Raw genomic sequence first — 20,730 nt, 5'->3', positions numbered from 1 at the left:
ACATGGAAGCATCCTAATCTTCTATGTCCTATTTATATAGGGTTTTTTTAAAGGCAGGTCTAAAATGTACTTCATGTGGTTGCTGCCCTCATCTTTCTACTACTGCGAGCTGAGCAGTGATCATGGTAAATTAGATCTGTCCTCGCACTGATGGACTCTGAAGTTTTTTCTGGAGGGAGGTGATAATTATGTTTTACTTCAAAAAATAATAGTTGCTCCATGGAACAAGAGCTTTGAGGCTATTTCTTGTATTTTTCAATTCTTCACGAATAGAAGCGATTCTAAGAATAACAGCTTCATATATATATATTTTTATATATATAATAAAAAATTCTATTATTGCTGTTTTCCTTGTGAGACAGCATTGCTCTCTGTCTTGGTCAGTATTTAAAGCTGCAGCGAGACCCCTGAATTGTCAGCGACTCTATCATTTGTGTCACCATCGATAGGGAGGAAGAATAGCTTTTAGAAAAACTATTTTTGTTACAGATGTGTAGACGTGAATTTATAGCTTCAATCATGCTTCCAAGAGAGCATCTGTGAAAGTGAGATAGTTAGAAAGCTGGATGAAAGAGCTGGCAGGAGGAGTAAACGTAGGGGGGGACTGCAGGAGGGGGTAACACCTGAAAACATCCATCAGGAGAAGCGAAGCCGGGGGAGGTATGCAGCCATTAAACCTCACCAGCCCCTGACCAACTATTGGCTTCTTGCCCGCTTTTTTTAAATTTTGATTCGGCATTGCCTGGCGTATTTATTCCCACCCTTATTTACAACAGGCGTTTTTTACGAGGCTCGGAAGTGAGCGAGCTCTTTTTCCAGCTCTCTGCTCTCCATGCCTGCTGGAACATGTGTACGCACACACTTTTCCTGTCTAAAGATAGTTTCAGCTAGCGTGCCCAAAATACAGCTTCAGGCTTCGGTTTGTTGTTGTCTCAGTAAGCATAAAAATATGTTCTAATATTATGTCACTCTGGTTATGTGTTTCAGCAGCTGAACTCTATCTGTGTCCAGTTTGTCAGGAGCAGCCTTGCTTCCCGGGATTTGTTTTTCCATAGCCCGAGTCCTGGGTCGCTTACGTTGATGGAGCCTGTGCATTGCACTCTTTCTGTGAAGATGATCGTTCTTGCCCAGTAGGATAATTCAGGCAGGGTTTTCTGCAGGAATGACATGACCTCCTTTGACTGACCTCATGCTCTACCAGCAATGCCATTTGAAGAGCATCCCTTCCCACCCCCACCGCTTCCCCTGCGCGTTCCTGTCCCTGCAGGCCTTGCCATGGTTGTGCAAAAAAATTCCCTCCCCTCTTTTCTGCAGTGCCATTTCCATATCAGATATTTCTGCTTTTGCTTCCCAAATTTCCTGACTTGACCTCTCCCCCTCCCTCCATCTAACACAGATGCGGTACACTAATCCTTTCTGCAGGTATATATGTTCCTGCAGGGTGCATTGTAAAAATGGAATTTACTTATTGCGGACCTTTCCTTATTTTTATTTATATTTTATTATATTTAGCTTATTGCATTGTAGCCTGTGCTGCGTGGTCATGAGGGCTTAATCTTGCCCTCCCATCATGCATTCCCAGGTAGGAAACTGGGATGGGAGCTTTGTGCTGCCTGGGGACCCAGGGAAAGGAATCTCTGCTAAACGGCAAGTTGTGCTCCGGCCGCAGTTCTGGGTCGGCTGGTTTTTGGAAAGCTGAAACATTGCTCAGGTGTTTCAGGGGAGGCTGGTGGCAAAGGTAAAGAGGAGCACAGAAGCGACCAGTTTCAGCAACTGTTAGATGTTCAGGCATTCGTAAATGAATATCACAGTCCACGTTATTTGTGTGGAGATGTTAATTTTTGCTGAAAAATGAAAAAAATATGCTAGGCGCTTTTATACATAAAGCAAAAAAAGTGACATGATCATGCGTGGTTATAAAAGCTTTTATACTGCCATGAGTTTGGAAATGTTAAGTGGCAAAGTGGATGAGTTATGTGGGTCATCTCAAGTGAGTGCCTATAAAAAAGGACTTTGCAGCTCATTATCGGGTATTCTTTGTCTAAGGCTTGTTTTATGGAAAGGGAACTTTTGTTTTATGGAAAGGGAACTTTTAAAACTTTGAAGATTCTGACTTTTATTGGTGATGTTCTTCATCTGTCCTTGGGGCAGCAAAGGCAGGCTCTCCTCGCTGCAGGAACCCAGCACGCTTGGTCTGAAGGAAGGTGGAGGCGTCAGAGCTTCCCTAGCAGAGGGGATGGGTGTCCCCTCGCTGCTGCTGGCCAGTTGGAGCCAGGAGAAGGAGGCAAGAAACCATACAGCTGGCATCCTGGTTACGACTCTTAGCGGCTGCCAAAATTAGTTTAAAATAGCTTTTACTCGGAGAGCGATATTACAGATTTGTATTTGAGCTATTTGGACTTCACAAGGGTTGGAAACTGAGATGCCAAACAGTGCAGCTTGATGTTTTTTTGATGCAGACTTTCACGTCGTGAAGTTTTTGTCACATAAATTTCTATTTCGAGCTCTGGGCCGCAAGGCGTTCGCTGTAAAGCATGCCGTTGTTCCAGGACTGAATATTTGCCCTTCTTTGGCATTTGGGTTATTGTCATTTATGTTGCAGTGATGCCCAGAGGCTGAGTAGGTCGGGGCCCCGCTGCACTACGTGCTGGGTGAATGCACGGTGACAGTCTCTGCCCAGGGAGCCGGCAGCCCGATTTACTGGTTTCAGATGGCTGCTGCCACCAGCTGCTTAGGAGCATCTGTTGCTGGGCCAGAGCTTACCAGGGATGGATACAGCAGGGATAATGCAGGTGAAGCAGTCAAATGTGCATTGTAAATGCAGTTTACAGTCAGGACATCGGTGTTGCCGTCTTCACCTGAGTCAGCAGGTACAAATGCACAGCTCCTTGTGTCAGTGACTGTCATTACATATTGCAAAGCCTTATAAGCCCTGGCCTACTATTTGGTCTCTGCCAACACCAATTCCGGTAGGACCAGTGTGAAAACAAACTGTTAGAAACAGAAATACCAATTAGAGAGATGGATTTTTTCCTTCCCGATGGGGAATCCCTCTGCCCCGTCCTTCCCCATGCTCTATGCGCGGCATCCCTGGGTGAAGGACAGGGAATGGTGTCCATGGATTCGAGGGAGAGGTTGAGGTGTAACAGTGTAGTGCTGGGAAATTCTTCCGTGTTTATAGCATGCCTTAGTCTGAGTATGTGCAGGTTGGAAAAGAAAATAGGAAATTTGGAAAGAAAATACAAGAAAACAACTGAAAATTCTCAAATATGTTTCAAGGCAAATGGGTGCTATTTGTACATTGTGTAGGAGAGAGTGAGGTGGTTTCTATGGGATGTAGTCTCCACCATCAGTGTGATTCCGTTGTGCCTTTGCCACTTAGGACTGGTCTGTAGTCCTTGGGAACTAGGGCGGGTAAAGTCCTATCCCTCACCTTCCCTCACCAGGCAGCGCGAGTGCTGTACACAGCACCAGTGTGGGTACAAGCTGAAGGAAAGCTTCATTATGTTTGACAGTGCCTTTTTAGCTGAAGTACTGCCACGATTGGCATGACAGCAGTGAATCCCAAAATTGGTTGATTGCCGAGAGAGACACTAAACTGTGAAGACAGACTTGAGGGATGAAAAGAATTAAATGCTTAATTAATGGGTTTATACTTCCTATTTCTTGGAGCATGACTATTTTTCCTCTCTCCTGTTTTGTTTACTTTAAGGTGCCATGTGTTCCACTTGAAGCTGTATAGAAATCTGGTAAAGAAACCCGCACGTCAGGGTTAAGAGGGTTTTGAATTAGGTGATCTACTAGTCGAATATTGGACCTTTTTAACAGGAAAATGTTTTGGGCTACCAACATGAAGAGGTTATTCGGCCAATATTCTGTATGCTAATGACAGCACCTATACAACCATGCAAATACTCTTGCTCCTAAGGGACTAAAATGAACCTGTTGCCTTAGCTTCGACTTCTCGTGAGTTCTCTCCCATTTTCATGGATTCATGATAACATTTTTCTTTAGAATTCTAGTTATGAACGGCAGCATTTCTGTGGTGTCTCCTTCTGTTAGTTCCTTGCTTCCCACATGCTGTTCTATGTGAAGGTCTTTGCGAGTTGCTTAGAGGAGTAAAATCCTTCATGGTAATGGAGATGCTAACATGCGTGACAGTTCTTATCCACCCAAAAATGGCAGCAATTGACTTGTAGTTTTTCATATAAACTGATTTTTCACTCAGAAAAGTTTTCACTTAGAGAAGGTAGCTATTAATTACTTATCTATCCATGTTTCAATATGCCACCATCTCGTTAAATAGCTCCCTTGTCTATTTCTTTCTGAAACTATAAAGCACTCTGTTCTGCAGAACAAGCTCGATGACATCTTGACACTTCCCTAATGTTTTCAAATCCTGGTGGGTTTGAGTGAATTATTGGATTTATTTGAACTTCAGATTCAGGGCTTGTAAATATGCACAGATGAAAGCTAAAAAGGTTGACAAAAATGCACTTGCAGTTGCAAGTGCTAGGTTTGGCATAGTTATCTTTGGCAACATGAGCCTCATCAAGTCCAGGAACTTTAGTGATCATAAATCTGTCATGATACCAATAGTTGACTTGTATTATGGTGGTTCGTACTGCCTCCACTATTGTTAGATTGGACCCTGGGGAAATGCAAAGGAAAGTGCAAGTCTCACCCACAACGTTTTGGTACTAAGCAAGCCAAGCATTTGGAGAAGATCCTTATCTTCACTTTGCAAATGGAGGGTGAGGAGAATGTATGAGACCAAATTGCTGAAGAGGTCTGATGCAAGTGTTAGTTGGTGGGTTCTCATCTTCCAAATGTTAGTCCAGAGCCTTAATGCAGAATGGCCCTGCTTTCATGGATCGGTACACTGCGTTTCTCTTTCTGAACAGCAGTGCTGCTGCCCACGGGAGACCTGGAAAGACGAGTCCACTCAAGCAGTGAAGCTTTCAATTATGGCATTGCTAAGGATGATTTCAAGAGCTGATTTCTGATATTTTGATGGTCCAAGGATTTGGAAGATCTGTGAAAACCATGGTTTTATTTTAATGGAGGGATTTGCGTAGTGACGTTAGAGCTGTATGCATATAGCCATTAAGCAAAGAGAGCAAGTAGGTGGCACCTCTTTTGCTACTACTTCTCAGTTGACTTTCTGAGTATAGTGCTTTAGTGTAAGTGCTCCTACCATACCACCATCTCCTGATGAGCACAGATGTTTGTTAACTGGCTCTGTGCAAGGGGTGATCAGATCAATAGGTGTTTAGTTTATTTCACCTGCTCATCTTGTTTTCTATTAATAACTTCGTGTTTTAATCCTATAAATATACTGGCCATGCACCTGTCTATTTGGGGAGCTAATCCTGTTGTGGTAGGCATCTATTTCAGGAGCAGCCTAGACAAAGCATATTCGAGTGCTAGCCTCTGTTACTGTCTGTAGTGGGTTATATCGCTGGTATTAGTGTACTGTAGGAGTTCAAAAAGGAAAGATGTTATTTGCAGCGTCAACTCATTAAAAATATTCTGTACAGATTTTTCCAAAAGAATAAGCAGACTAAGCACAGTGGGCCCTGTGCCATATGCACAGCATCAGTTGAAGCTCCAAGTTGGATAAAAGGCAGCTTTTTATGGGTTTGTTGAGTATTCCTTTAAAAAAAAAAAAGGTTTGTGTACAGAAGTAGCAAATTAATTCAGTTCTATCAGAAAGTAGGTCAGTGACTGACCTCCCGATAGCATGAGGCAGCAGTTTCTAGCAGAAGTGACAGCTCAGCAGCATGAACCCTCTGTGTCTCCAGGAAACTTGTTTTGACAAATGTAAACACATTATATCCTGTATTCCTCTTACTTATTTATCTTTTTGCTGCTGCATTAGAAACCACAAACTGTCGCTCTCCATCCCCTTTCTTCACCCCTTCTGTTCCCCAAAGGGAAATGCCTTGTAACATAGCTAATAATTTTTGTAAGACTGCGTAATGAGTAAGGCGTTCCAGCAGGGTTAGGGTTTTTTTTTTGACAGCCGAAGTTGAGCACTGTAAACCAGACTTGACTAAAATCCAAACCAAAGTCTTTCCAATGGTGAGGGAAGTCATTGGGAAGACAGGAACCGGATTAATTTAGGATCCTTGTGTCCTGGTCTTGCTTTGCTTTGTGCTGAATGAAATTTTTGCATATACCCACGTGCCTCTTCAACGTTTGTATTGCCAACATTGGCGTCTGCGTTGCTGAACAGGCAGCACTTCGAACACATCCTCACTGCGGCGCAGCAGCTCCTGAAACTGGGATGCTTTTGTAATTCTGGGGGAAGTTCCAAAGAGTTAATAAAGGGGGTGGTGGCTCCATGAACACCCCATAAAGAAGAATTGCCTTGGAGGACGTGGGGAGTATGTTCATCTTTTCATTGAATTGACTTTGTCAGCAGGTATAAAAGGTGTATCGTACACTACTGGTTAACTACTTTGACTGGTACCTTTCCTGCAGTGATTTCTCCTGTGGAGATCACTGTGGATCAAAAGGTCAAGCAAGGTTTCCAGCTGCAGTGCTGTAGGTGAGACCAATCTCTGGAAAACTCTTGAGCTGGTTTTTTCTCCTGACTTGTAACCGGGTTGCACACACAAGGTATCGCCACATGGAGTAGATAGGAGGATTTCAGAATGTACTAACCAACATGGTCCAATTTAAACATTTTTGCTAAAGATCTCATAAAACTTGACATGATTTTCTTCGTTACCTAGTTACCTTTCTGGCCTGAGCTGGCTCAAAAACATCCAGAAGTAGATATTTCATTTGGAAGGATGGGAATATATTTGTTAGAAACAAAATGCTTCTAGCTTTGGTAGAAGTTTGATCTGAGTAGTCACAAGTCAAGCAAGAAATCAGATGGATTTATTTAACAAAACTGGCTATGAGAAGCGGGGGAAGAAGAAGGTCCTATTTCAATGAATTACATGCGTCTGTGCTAATGCGATAGGTAATGCTGGCATTGATCGTTACGCACCATACAATAGATGGAATTCTAAGAAAGTAATGCAAAATACATTAGTGTATACAGTCAGAAAAAATGGTAAAGCAAAGGAGAGGGATGTCCGTGTGCATGTGTGTGAGTACGTTTTGCGGGGGGGGGCAGGCAGTTCCCAACCTGCCTCCTGAGGGGTCCTTGCGCTTCCTTTTTGATGGAGCGGCAAAGGGGCAACACGGATTCTGGCTTTCAAGTGATTAAACTCTTCATAGGGCCACCAAGTTTCTTCTGCTTGAAAGGGCTGGAAGCGCAAGGTGTGCTCCAGAGAGGCATGGACAGAGATCCGATGCCTTTTCCCACTGTTCATGCCTACAGAGATACCTCTTCCCTTGCTCCCTCTCCTGCACCGGGGAGGGAGAGTCAGGAAGGGAATGGCTTCTTTAGGGCCTGGGCTTTGCTGAGCAAAGCTTGCTCTGCAAAGCTGGTGCAGGTTGAGATCCTTTCAGTTCAAGGCAATTCAGTCCCTTAAGGTTTAAGAACTGGAACCATTTTTGAAGCACACACCCCACGCCCCCCCCCCCAAGTGGAAAGCTGCAAGGTTTTCCCCCCACCCCCAAATGCTCGCAGGAGGTCCTGTCAGACTGTCCAGATAAGCTCCTTCCCTGTTTGCTGGTGGGCGGCAGACGTCAGTGTAACAGATATGACACAGTGACCTTTGCAGCGACGTGAAGATGGGCGTAGAGCAGAGACAGAAAAATTGCCCACAGTGTAGTTAGTCACTGGTGCCACTTGCCTTGGGAGGGGAGAGGCCCTCTTAAACCCCAGCAGCTCTGAAGCATTTGGGTTAGCATCCTGTCCTCGCTGGTTGGAAGAGTGGTGCCCAGGGAATAAGAAAGCTGCAACCCTCCTTTTTTTAAAAATTTCTAGCCAGGGGAGTTTGTTTCACACAGTCTGCATCCCATGCAGGCAGGGGCTATCCAGAGCATATTCAGTATATATATTCAAAATATATATTTACCCCTTCTGTTATATGTGTGCATCATCAAGAGAGCAGGACAGCTTCATTTATTCCCTTTTGCTCTCAAAATCCTGGTAAGGGCTTGCTGGGGCAAATGTCGTCTTTATGGCTTTCTTTTAATGCCCTGCAAATAGCAGCGGAAGGGCGTGCAGCTGCCGGATCAGCCAAGACTCTGCCATCCTCCCGTGCCCAAACCTGAAGGGCAGAGCAGAGAGGTGTGATGCAGGGAGGCCACAGGAGATCCTCGGTTTGCTTTTTCCCAATGTTGAACCTTCCTGTGCTGGCCCTGTGTTGGTTAGAGCAGGCACGCAAGGGACTTGGCAAGAAAGGCCCTTCTGCTTGTGGGTGGTTTCTTCACACTCACAAGTTGGATTCATCAGGAAAAAACTTGTCACAAGTAAATAGATACTTTTTCTCAAAAAAAAAAGACCCCAGAAAACCCCAAGTCCCACTTTTTTCCTACTAGTGTTCTTCACTGGATTAGTGGGGATGCCTTGGGCTTTTTCCATCCCAAAGTAAGAACTCGGGGAGTTTAAGTGCTTTGTGTTTCCTTCTATACAGCAAAGAAGTAAAAATGCACAGGAGAGTTTATATTTGGGCAGTTGACATAACTTACAGTACAACTTAAGATTTTATTAGTTTTCCTCCAAGGTGGAGGAAAATTAGTGTTACCTTCTGGGTAGTTACACAACTGAAGTTTTTGACTTAATAGTTGAATCGTCTTTGTTTCAACCTCATTGACTCTTGGACTGAACCCAGTGAAATAATGCATTTCATGTGATGCACTGAAAATATTTATAAATTTTTGTTACTTTTGGGGGAGGGAGGTAGGAGTTGCCACTTGAGTGCTTTTCTAAATGTACAGCGATCTAAGTTAATTAAGCATGGATGATATCATTCCAGTCAGCAGCACAAGATAATGTCGATCCTGACTATAATGACGTAAATGTCCTTTGCTTCCATTAGATCTATCAGAGAATAATATATGTCATTTGTCAGAGTAACATCTCAGATGATGAAGAAATTCTGTAGAGGGTGTGTGAGGCGTGAGCAAGTGAAGAGCCCATATGAAATTTCATCCCCCCTTAATGTTTTGCACGAGCTCTTTTTGGTTGATGTTACGTGTTTTGAGTTTGCAGAGAAATTACATGGATCCGTCTTGCACTGATGCAGGCATGGGGCAGGTGGATCAGTTCTGCAAAGGTACAACATTGTCTCTTTCAGGACCTAGGAACCACTTGAAGCATCTCTTCTTTGTACAAGTGTTAGGGAAAAAAAAAAGAAAATTAATTCCTTGTATTGCCAAGTTAATTTCCTGAATGAATTTCCTCTGCATTCTTGTGCAGTGTGTGCTCTGAGAGGTGGTGGAGCTTAGGGAGTGGTATTGGAGCACTGGAAGTCCAGGTCCGCTGGTGCACAACATAAAGCAGTGGCATTTAAGCGCTCCTCATGAAGCCCACTTGGCAGGCACTGAGAGTGCTCATTTCGCAGTACTGCGCTTTGCTGCCCTGGACTATTGCTAGCGTTTCGATTTCTGCCTGGGGTCGGGCCCAGCCTGACTCCCTTTCTTCTCTCCTATATTGGCAGTCTTCCTGTCCTGACCATCAACAACGCTGGAGGTAAAACCAACCGACCGCTTGGTTTGGTTGCTGGATGATGGTCCCTAGCTTACATAGGTGTCTCTGCAGAAGTGCAGAGCAACTTAAGCCTCAGAAGACAAGAAAAACAAAGATAACTCGAAGTTGTTGACACCTTGACCAAATGGATGCCTTGGTTATCTCCTGTTGGTTTGGTTCTCTCCGTCCTTGGCCTTGTTTCTTTACCTTGATTTAGGCTGGTGTGGGGCTAACATTTTAAGTTAGCACTGCCACCGAAATACTGCTCATTTCAGCTGAGACCACGTTTGTGTCCATTACTCATTCCAGGGTGTAAACTAGACAGATTATTTATCCTGCCCTGAGGAAGAAGCGGAGGAGTTAAAATTTAAGAGCTGCCACTCGTGGGCACGAGTGCTGACTAACACTTACTATCTTGAGTACACGGAAATCAATTTGGACCTTGTCTGATGAATGCCGCTCCTTTTTTTTCTTTCCATATACAGCTATACAGAAGAATCGAGAAATAAATGCATTTGCTTAAGATAACATTGTGTGACAGCTGAGAACAATTAAAACTCTTACTTGCAGCTATATGGTTTTTTTCCTTCCTTTGTACAGTAGGAGGGTGGTGTCTGCAGCTCTGAGTAGTTGATACAGGGTATTTGTCACTGGTCTGATCTTATCTAGAACAAGTATGCAAGGTTATTTATTTTACAGCCTTTTCTCCTAGTTTTGCACAACACACAGATCTTGGTAGATGGGAAAGGATTTTTTTTTTTCTTACTAGAGTCTTTTTGGCAATAAACACACTCCTAACTGTAAGAGAAAAAACTTTCACAACCGAGCTTGTTTTGTGAAGCCCAAACATTTGTGAAGCTTACAAACCCTCAAACTTTGCATAATGTGCCCATCCCTGGTCTCAAACATGAGGTGGCAGAAGAGGGAAGTGTTACTTTTTTTAACCAACAACTTATGACTGTGTCAACACATGACAATTTGTCAAATCTTGCTGTAGCGGTGCTGTAAATTAATTTTTAGCATCAGTTGTGAGTGGTAAACACTTTGTGTGGTGTGAACAGCTCTTAGTACAGTGTAAGTTGTCAGCAGCTTGTGAACTACCCTAAAAGAAAAAAAAGTGAAGGATAAAAGCTCGTTTACTAGTACAAAATGGATCTGAGTCTGCAAAAATTCGACGTGGTGGTATTTTTTTTCTCCTCCGTACCAGTCAGCTCAACCTTGAAAATTTGGTTTTTCCATTAATAGTAAACACCTGCAAAGTTGGGAGATCACAACTCTTCATCCCGTGCACCAAGTAGTTCCTGATAGCAAACAGCTTTCTCAGGCTCATGGCTAGATGAAGTGGAGCCCTCTCTTTACTCCTGGGTTTTGCCTTTGCTTGCTTGCTTTAAAAGGAGAACGTGTCCCACAAATGCAAGCACGCTCCTTCGTTGAGAAGTCTCGCATAAATGATATAAAATGCCTGGGGAAAAAAAAAAAAACTGGCAGCCCAAAGAGAAATGATGAGGGCTGAGTGCTCTCTCTTCCTCGCCTGTCCCCTTGCTGTTTCTCCTTGCCTATTCCAGCTGCTGTGGTGGAGCTGGCAGTGATGGTTCATACAATAGGAGTTGACATGATGGAAGAAAATTATTTGGTACGAAAAGCCAGGGAATATGTATTGTAGAAAACAACTTTTCAGATACAAACCTATTTTAACCTGTCACTTCAGCAGAACAAGCAGTAATAACCTCCCAACCTAACAATGACTGTTAAGTTGAACATTAATTTGCTCAGTCGTTGAATTGCTAACATGTCTACAACTTACAAGTGAACACCCACTCAAGAGAGAGAAAAAAGAAGTCAGTGCCTGGAATTCCTGGCCTTGCTGAAATCACCTACATTTTTTGGCGCTAATGCCGGTATTTCGTCTTGCATTTCCTGCAAATGTTTTAAGTAGAACTAGATGAGAAAAACATCTGCGCGCGTTTGTTCGCTGCTTTGATACACTCGGCATGGGGCTTTTTTCTCAAGCGCAGTCACTCTCGGCTTCAGCACCCTATGTAGGCTTTGACTGCACCTTGGGGCTTGCTCCTGTAAGCAGGCAGCGCACGTGAAGCTTGGCATGAGAACTTTATTGAGTCCTACTAAAGCTAGTTGTAACCTGATTATGGTTTTAAAAAGAAAGATGACTTTATTTGCGTATTTGCTCACAAAGAATTTTGGTTTTATTTCCTTTTCTAGATATAACTGTAGGTGCTGCTTGTACGAAAAAGCTGAGCCACACCATCCAGTAAACTGTCTAGAGCAGCAGTTGGCTTGCTTGGAAATCACTTCCAGGACTGTGTTGTAAGTATTTCTGCAAAAGCAGCATCAAATGGTTTCTTCAGTTTTGAGGCATTTTTTAGATGTTTTGATTGTTCCTTATAATTTCATAGTTTTACTCTAACATCTAGTAGACAGTAGCAATGCATGTGGGAACACACGCACTCCCATGTCTGAAGCATAGAGCTAAAGCCCTTTAAAGGCTCTTTGCTGACTTGCTCTAAAACTCCCCGGCACAGTACCTGAACACTTCTGAGAACAGGCAGCTCATATAAGCCTAGAAGGAATTTTGGCAAAATACATATTGATCTATTTTGCCATTCGCTCTGTGGCATACATGTTTTTTGAGTGTTCATCCCTGCCTGCGTTTTCGTACTTCAGCATTCTAGCTATGCTGATGTAGCCCTGCAAGGGCAAATGCTTTCTGGAGATAGGGCATGATCTGCCTAACTTGATTTGAAATACTCCATGGATAGCTGCCCTAGCTGATCAGGAAAGGGCACTGGTTTGTCTTTTCTGACATGCTGTGGGTATGGCTAGGGAACCTCAGTAGGCTGTGAATGGTGGTGAATTTGGTCAGCTGCATCTGTCTCTGTGATGAGAACGTGTCGATGAAGAAGACCCCATTTCAGGTTAAAAGCCAATTGCATTGAGTATGGCATTAAGAACATGTTTGCACTTAAAGTGTATAACATCATCCTAGAAAACTTCAAGATGCACACCAAGAAAACCTCATCATGCTATTTATACAGTTGCTTTTGAAAGCATAATCCATTTGGGGATGTTTGTGAGCTGAAATTTTATAACTGTTTTATTTCTTTTTATATTGCCTTCATTTTTCTGCTGCTGCTGATGCAGGTTATGAGAAGTATGATATGAGAAGTATTTATGACTTAAGTGCATTTCCCTTGAAATGACCTCTGATAATACGGTTGCTTCAGAGAGAGGGTTAGTGACCTAGGGCTCAAATCACTTAAAGTTAAGCACATTATACTGGCTGCTCACACTGCTCAGCACCTTGCAAAATATTCTCTACAGATTACATTTGCTGTATATAAACTAGTTTTTAAAAAAAAAAATATATTTGCTAATCCCAAGACCGAGCCCTTTAAACCCAGCAGTAAAGCAGTTGAGTCAGTCTTTTGGAATAGGTTTCTTGTTTGTGGATTTTTGTTCTGTGCGGTCAACTGACACACCTGGGTCGCTCGCTGGGTGAGGTTGTGCCAGACAAAAATCCTTGCCTCAGCTCTGCCAGGAGTTACCTGCCAAATGCACTGACTGCCATTTCATCCTTGCTCTGCACCCACTGGACCCATGGAGTGCTCGGCCCAATTCCGCATGGGTGGATGTGAATGAGATGAAAAAAGGACCCAGTTACTGTCAGTGGTGGGACACCTCAGCTGTGGCAGGTGGGCAGAGAAGGAGTGAGGGAATTGCTTGGGGGAAATTAGGACTTAGAAAATTCTAAGAAATTTAAAATTTCTAATTAGAAAAAATAGAAATTTAGAACAAGACAAAACGTTTGTTTTCAGCATCCTGCCTGTAAATGGTCTGTCTGCTTCTGGAATTTAAGTCCCAGCCCAAGCCGCCATTGCTTCCAGCACGGGAGGCAGGAGCCTGGCACCTCCGGGGTGGACAAGCGCTTCTGGTCCCTTCCTGCATGGGGCTGCAGCACTTGCCAGCAAGAAGCCCTGCTGTGACCCAGCCCTGGGCTGGCACCCCTGTAGAGCTGCCCGTAAGCCTGGTGGCTGTTTCAAGGGGAGCTTTTTGCTCTATTGCCGTTAGTGCTGGATTTTCATTCATTTTATGTCATCATGTTTGAATCACTGCAGCACCAGGAGCTGGAGCTGTGCGTTTGTTTAATTTACCCTGAGGTAGTCGCTACTTTTTTGGTAGAGCAGGTCCTCGTACCTGGTGTCGCGGGGCGCACACTACTGAGACAATCTCAGTTATACCAGTTCCTTGAAGGCTTCCCTATTCCAGATTGGCTTCCTGCCTCATGTCCTTCCAATTTAACTGTATCAGTCTGTTTAATGGTGCCAGAAGGCCACATACTGGCGCTCCGTGAAGCCTCAGACAGTAGATGCATGCTTTTAAATAGTTAAATAAATGTTAATTATGATTCACGAATAGTTTTTCCCCATCTACAAGGTAATATCAAACACTGAATTTTTCAATCAGTAATTGTTTTTCCAGCTGCCGAGTGGAACCAAGTATTCAATATTTTTAGAGGGTTATTTTTGCAGCTGCTTGGCTGCTTTAAGCATAAAAGTCTTAAGTTATTTTGTAGGGCTCAACAGCCTTGGACGCACAGTGGGCACAAGTTACTGGAAGCCTGTGGTGGAAGTGGAATGATGACAATCTTCTGGTGCACCTTGGTTAGCTGTGGATAGTTTGGGCTGCGTCCAGATAAGCTGAAAATAGCATATTGGGCACTTCTGAAAGTTTGTGGTTTTGCAGCTTTTTCTCACAAAAATCTGAAGTCTCTTTCTTTCTCACTGTGCTAGTTATTACACAGGTGGAAATTAGCTATTTTTTCCCTCTCAAGATCTTGAGACTTTCTGTAAGGGATTAGCCAGTGTGAATTATTTCATGAAATAACGGTTTGACTTGTTGGTCCTCCTTGCAAATAGAGTAATACCACAGAATTTTGTCTTAGAAATACATATTATGTGCCTTTCACTGGAAGATCTTAAGATGTTTTCAAATATCAATTAAACCACAGATCGTGATGATAAAGGAAGAGACACTGTTCTCACCCATCATGAAGACTACCCTGGCTGTGAGTACATTGCTCACATTTGCCCAGTGATTCATTAGCCGAGCCAGTAAAACAGTCTAGGCAGTCTGATGCGATGGCTTATTGGTAGTTGTTCTTCAGCCGATTGCTCATTTTGACATGATGCATAGCAGCATCAGAGCATTTACTTAGGAACTTACCTTTTTTGTGCATCTCCTTTCTCTGGTTTTCCCACTAGATCTGCTCTGCTGCCTCACAACGCCGCTGTTTGCATAAGCAGTTGCTGTAATTCTTTGAAGCTGTGAATAAGACATCTCCTTCTAAATATCACTGATGTGTTTTGATGAAGCCATAGTTGTGAGCACAGGGTGCACAAAGGACACTTAACAGTGAGAGCTAGAGAGAGGCTGATGTTGGTAGGGGAGAAGACCAAATAGTGAAGGTTAAATTCTGTTTAATGTTCAGTTGTGTTGGCTGTTTAAGCCAAAACGAAAAAGAAGCAGAATAAAAAGCTGCTGCAAAGCAGAAGTGTGAGTGAAATGAAACGTAGTGGCTAGACAAATGAAAAAACCACATTCATTAAAAAACCCACCAAACTTAAATTTCAAAGCCCCAGTAGAAGAGGTGATCTGTTGGCCACCAGGCTTGGACTGGGCATCCAACTGGAACTCATGGTCTGGGTTCAGTTCCCCGCCTCGGCCTTAGGTTTCCTGTGCGTTCTCGGGCGAGCTCCTTCATCTCCCCCATGACTGACTTCCTCATTTGTGCAGCGGAGATCATCCTCCTCCCTTCCATTGTGAGGGTGAAGCCTACTGATGCTGCTGAAAGACGTGGATGTTGTGATGGGGAGAGCCAGCCCAGCGACTAGAGCTAGAGGGATGCCCTTCCTCGCAGGGGGTAATCACCCATGCTGCTTGCAATTTCAGTGTTCAAGAGTAGAGGAGATGATTTCCAGATCTCGAAAGGATTGGGTTTTTTCCTTCCTGAGTTTTTCAGGCCTTTTTCTTGTGGAGTTTGGCTGCCCCGGTGCAGCGGCAGGCATTTGGAGTATTCCCTGTCTCTCACCTTTCTCCTCACAGTCTGTCTTCTCATGGCTTGGAGTCATTCCTGTCTGCTCGACACACACGACCCACACAAACCCAACAGGATCAGAAACGCAGCTTCTGTCATCTCCCGAGTTACGCAGAGAACGCTTGACATTTAAATACAGTTGTGTGTTAGAAAGAAACCGAAGAATGCTTGAGTCTGGTCAGGAGGTGACCCTAGCCATTGAGGAAGATGGTATGAGGGAGTGGGCTGTCACCTTCCCAACCTCCTGGCAAGGTGTGCGCTGGCACAGTGTTGCTGCACCGGCTGAGGGTGTCCAGATAGCCCGGCACCACGGTTGGCCTTCAGTCCCTCTGCTCCTCCACTCAGCCCCTGATAGGCAAATATTCGTTTGGGAGATTTTGGTATGAATTCACCTCGTGCCGATGCTAATTCTGAGTAAGGAATCAGAAGTGACAAATCCCATGCCTTTTGATGTGCCCTTTTACCTCCTGTGGGTTGGTAGTTAAACTTTTCTCACACCTTAGAGGAATTATTTTTCTCTAGGAAGAGGGTGTGGAGCCCCATACACTCTTTTTCTCCTCCAAACATTGGTAATGCTCTTCTCCAGCCACTGACGAGATCTTGAAAGTACAGACAGGTTCATATTCAGAAGAGAGCCACGGTTTGTTTTCTATTTGATTCTGCTACAAATAGCTCTTACTGTTTCCTGTCCTCCGACCTTCTTACTGCCTTCCCTTTTTTTGGCCTTGTTTTCACAAACCTTCCTTTGACCTGACCCTCAACTTTCTCTGAGGTGCCAGCATTAATAAGAGATCCTCCTCTTTTGGACCTGCACAGTCCTCCCTTCCCTGCCGTATTTCAGTCCTCCTCCCGTGGCCACAGAAATGCTTCCCCAGCTTTGCTTTGAGATCCATACTCACCCGGACATCTTTCTGCCACCAATTCTCCCTATGCTGACTCTTCCGTGAGAAGTTTCTTTTCCATCTTGACCCGTGTCTGGTAGGATACAGAAGTGGCACAAGGTGCTCTTCCCTCCCAGGTCCTCCCTCCCCTACTTGTTCCTGACTCCTGAATGGCAACCAGCCTTTGTCTTGGGCAGGTTGGCTTTTCTTCAGTAACTTTCTCATCAAGTGACTTTCCTGTTAATTTTTCCCCACCATTACAATGCACCCAGCTTTCCCTCTCTCCTCATTCATGAAACAGTTTGGTTTGGTTCTGGTTTCTCATTCAGACCCCAGTTGCAGCACTCAGCAGCCTAAATTCTGAGCCCGGGTGCCGAACGAGGGTCATACCAGAGGTCCACCAGCCCTGCCTCTGACCGTGGCCAGGAGTGGACATCTGTGGAGAGTGCATGAGAAGGCAGTAGGCAGGCGGGGGTAGTGCTGGGCACTGGGGGATGCGCTGGAAAGGCTGTGATTTAGAGCCCTCCAGAGACAGAGGATGCATAAGCCTTGGTGGACCTGAGAGCAGCCCCATTGATTTTGGTCTAGTTAATCCCATTTTGGATGAATAAAGAGCCCGCTTCTTGCCTGGAGAGGCACAATGCAGCTCTGGGTTGGCTGTTGTGTCTAATCCAAACCTCTTAAGTATGAGGATTTTCAGTTGCAGGAAAAGCGATGTCTCGTCCCTTCTGAGGCTGGTTAGCCCAGAGTCCTCTGCCATGAGAAAACACGGCCAGTTTGAGATGTGGTGCTGCTGACGCTGGATGTCCCCTCTCTGCCTGCCATGCTTATCCCTTTTCCTAACTGGTAAACCTGGGAATTTGATCTGTTTACAGCTCTAAGGGAGCGCTGCCTGAAAACATGGCAAACCGCTTAGTTGTCCATTGCTGTTTCAACCCCGCACCCAAGCTACAAGTAACGCGTTATTGAACTAATTTAGCTTTATACTGAAGAAATTATTTTCCTCCTGCAAATCAGGAAACCAGCTATTTAACGCAGTGTAATTGACTTTAGCTGTAAGATTCAATATACTTATCTAGGATTACAGTTCAATAACATCTGATTGCGCTGAGAGCAACAGGAATTGTAGAAACACCCGGGGATTGTTTTCTGCCTTTCCCGTGGATAAGCTATATTGGATGTCTTCTGGTCCTTACGGTTTGGGTTACGCTGCTGCTTGACCTGTGCGTTGGCAGGAGCAGCTTGAGGTGGCACCGTTTGACACAGGGAGGTGAAGCCAAGCAGCTGAAATGATGGGTAGCCGCCTTCAGTCAGTTTTACACGAGTGACACTCATTTCAGCGTGCCCTGCTGGTGTTGGGCTGGGGGAACGGGAAGTAAGCTGTGTCTGGTTTCATTATGATGGTGATGATAATAGGATCCATGAGGTGTATGAGATTAAAAGCCCTATAACATTGCAGGCCAAGTCATGCACAGGGAACAAAACCTGAAATAGTTCAGTGCCTAAACATCCTTTTGTCTTGCCTCACGCAGTGTAGAAATAAATTTGGGAAAACAAATATTTATTCAGAATTTCATCTCACTATTTACCAAGTAGGAAGCTGTGTTAAGCCAATTTCTACATAGAAAAATTTGCTGGCCATCATATATTGGCTTTTATAGCTGTGTGCTGTAATTGTGGAGAGCCTTTTTCCCCAAGTACTCATTAATGAGTTTTTCATCAGCCACTCTGAAAAAATGGGAAAGCATTAGATTTAATTTTTTGCTTGCAGAGCTTCAGGGAGAAGTACAGACTTTTTCAGTGGGACGAGGACGCTGGCACAGGTAATAAGAAATTTGGGGTGACGGCTGGCCAGACGGTGTGGCAAGTGTTCTTGTCACACGCTGACATAAAAACTTTGTTATTCTTTCTTCCTAGAGATACGTCCCAAACCACAACCCTTGATCGAAATGTGAGCTTATGTCATTAGGAGTGCTTACCTACCACCATGCTTATTTTCTCCGTTATTTCTTCCAAGTATTAATTATCCTGTTGCAAGCAGGAAAGGAAAAATATACTTTCAGACCAAGTTAATGGATTTGGCTGGTTCTGGTACACTGACTTCATAAGTAATAAAATATATAACATTGCTTGGTTACGGCACTTGCTGTACTAATCATTCTCTGCACAACTGTCTATTTTTTACATAATTTTAAACAAATGCCAGGACTACAGAGAATAATAAAACAAGGTAATCAAGGCAGAACAGGCAGGTTTTGTGGTATGAGTCAAAAACAAAACAGAAAACCCCTCCAAAAGCCATGAGAATTGGTAAGAGAGGCTCTTTCACGTGGCAGAGTTAAGCTATAATTACTGGGTGCAGAGAACATTTTTCTTACAGGAATGAGCGGTGTGCGTCAATCGTGCAGGAGATCCCTGAAGCTGGCATAGCCACAGATTAAGAGCAGAGAAGGGAGCTTGCTAAGAAAATCATTCTTTGTTCTGGTTATGGAGTTGGCTTTGATTCTGGCCTAATGCATGCTGGTTCTTAATACTGCTTTAGGTGATGGTTAACTGGAATGGTGACAATACTGATAATAACTCCTCTTTTCAGAGAACTGAAGAGGCATGAAACTGAAGAAGAAATTCATGTAGTGCCCAAGTTTTCTGGTTGAGTTGAGCTGTTAGGGAGAACTAGACAGACATGTAAAGTACAGTCTTTCCTGTTTTAGTTAGCTTTCTTTAAGAGGTGGTGAACCCTGCTTTGTTCCCCATGCCTTAATTTTTTTCATCGTGACAGTCAGGACTGGGTGCAAAATGAACTAAAAAGCAGCCATGGTAGATCCAATTCAAATTTTGCCCACTTAGCTTGCATCAAAACACTAATGTACATTTGTACACGACCTGCTGGTATGCAGCGCCAGACGGCAAATGGTTTGTTAGTATTGGCAATGCTCTCATGAAGCCAAATATGATTCTTTCACTTGCTGGCTTGAGAGTGCTAAGTGCTTTTAATTCCCATTCAATTTTTCTCTGTTTCCTCTGTCTTAGTATTGCCACCCTTGTACCTTGGAATAATAAAACTTCAAAGAGTTTATAAAAGTCGCCGTTGTTAGGTGTTATCCTAGGTTAGGCAGATAAAATCAGTGCTAACTAAGTGCAGTCTCTTCTCAAATCTGGCCAAAATAGTGTGTCTCCTCACATTTTGGGAGTGTGTCTGTCCATTTCTCTCTAAAACAGCTGAAGTAAGTAGAAGTGTAAATATAAGATTCCCAAATATGTTGTAAGATTGATGATACTCATTGTATTCTGTGCTGAATATAGCTGAAGCTATATGCTTCTGGATATCGTTTCTAAATCACAATTGAGATTGCATGTTGTTTAGTATTGTCATAGGTTTGCTTCATAAGAGAGGAAATTAGAAAGGCGAAAGCCCGACTAGAACTCAACCTGGCCACCTTCGTGAGAGACAACAAAAAATGGTTTTACAAGTATATTAATGACAAAAGGAGAGCCAAGGAGAATCTCCATCCTTTATTGGATGCAGGGGGGAACGTTGCCACCAAGGATGAGGATAAGGCTGAGGTACTTAACGCCTTCGTTGCTGCAGTCTTTAATAGTCAGAGCAGTTATCCTCAGGGTACTCAGCCCCTTGAGCTGGAAGACAGGGACGGCAAGCTGGATAAACCCCCCATAATCCAAGAGGAAGAAGTTAATGACCTGCTACGCCACCTGGACGTTCACAAGTCTATGGGGCTGGATGGGATCCACCCGAGGGTGCTGAGGGAGCTGGCGGAGGAGCTTGCCAAGCCACTCGCCATCATTTACCAGCAGTCCTGGTTAACTGGGGAAGTCCTGGACGACTGGAGGCTTGCCAATGTGACGCCCATCTACAAGAAGGGCCAGAAGGAGGATCTGGGGAACTACAGGCCGGTCAGCCTGACCTCAGTGCCGGGGAAGATCATGGAGCGGTTCGTTTTGAGGATGCTCACAAGACATGTGTGGGACAACCAGGGGATCAGGCCCAGCCAGCACGGGTTCATGGAAGGCAGGTCCTGCTTGACCAACCTGATCTCCTTCTATGACCAGGTGACCCGCCTAGTGGATGAGGGAAAGGCAGTGGATGTGGTCTACTTGGACTTCAGTAAAGCCTTTGACAC

General features: G+C 44.1%; 1 protein-coding gene across 1 annotated transcript in view; it reads left to right on the top strand.

Annotated features, from left to right (window-relative positions):
- Positions 1–20,730, top strand: part of BACH2 (BACH transcriptional regulator 2) — a 193,445-nt gene that overhangs the window by 75,548 nt on the left and 97,167 nt on the right. The window contains exon 3 of the mRNA XM_075145492.1: positions 11,819–11,923. The gene's annotated coding sequence lies outside the window, so the exon portion shown is untranslated. The remainder of the gene's footprint in view (positions 1–11,818; positions 11,924–20,730) is intronic.

The sequence above is a fragment of the Calonectris borealis genome, chromosome 3 (genome assembly GCF_964195595.1).
Source record: "Calonectris borealis chromosome 3, bCalBor7.hap1.2, whole genome shotgun sequence".
NCBI classification, from domain to species: Eukaryota; Metazoa; Chordata; class Aves; order Procellariiformes; family Procellariidae; genus Calonectris; species Calonectris borealis.
The sequence above is the reverse complement of the archived record's forward strand: the minus strand, read 5'-3'. Positions and strand labels throughout refer to the sequence as shown.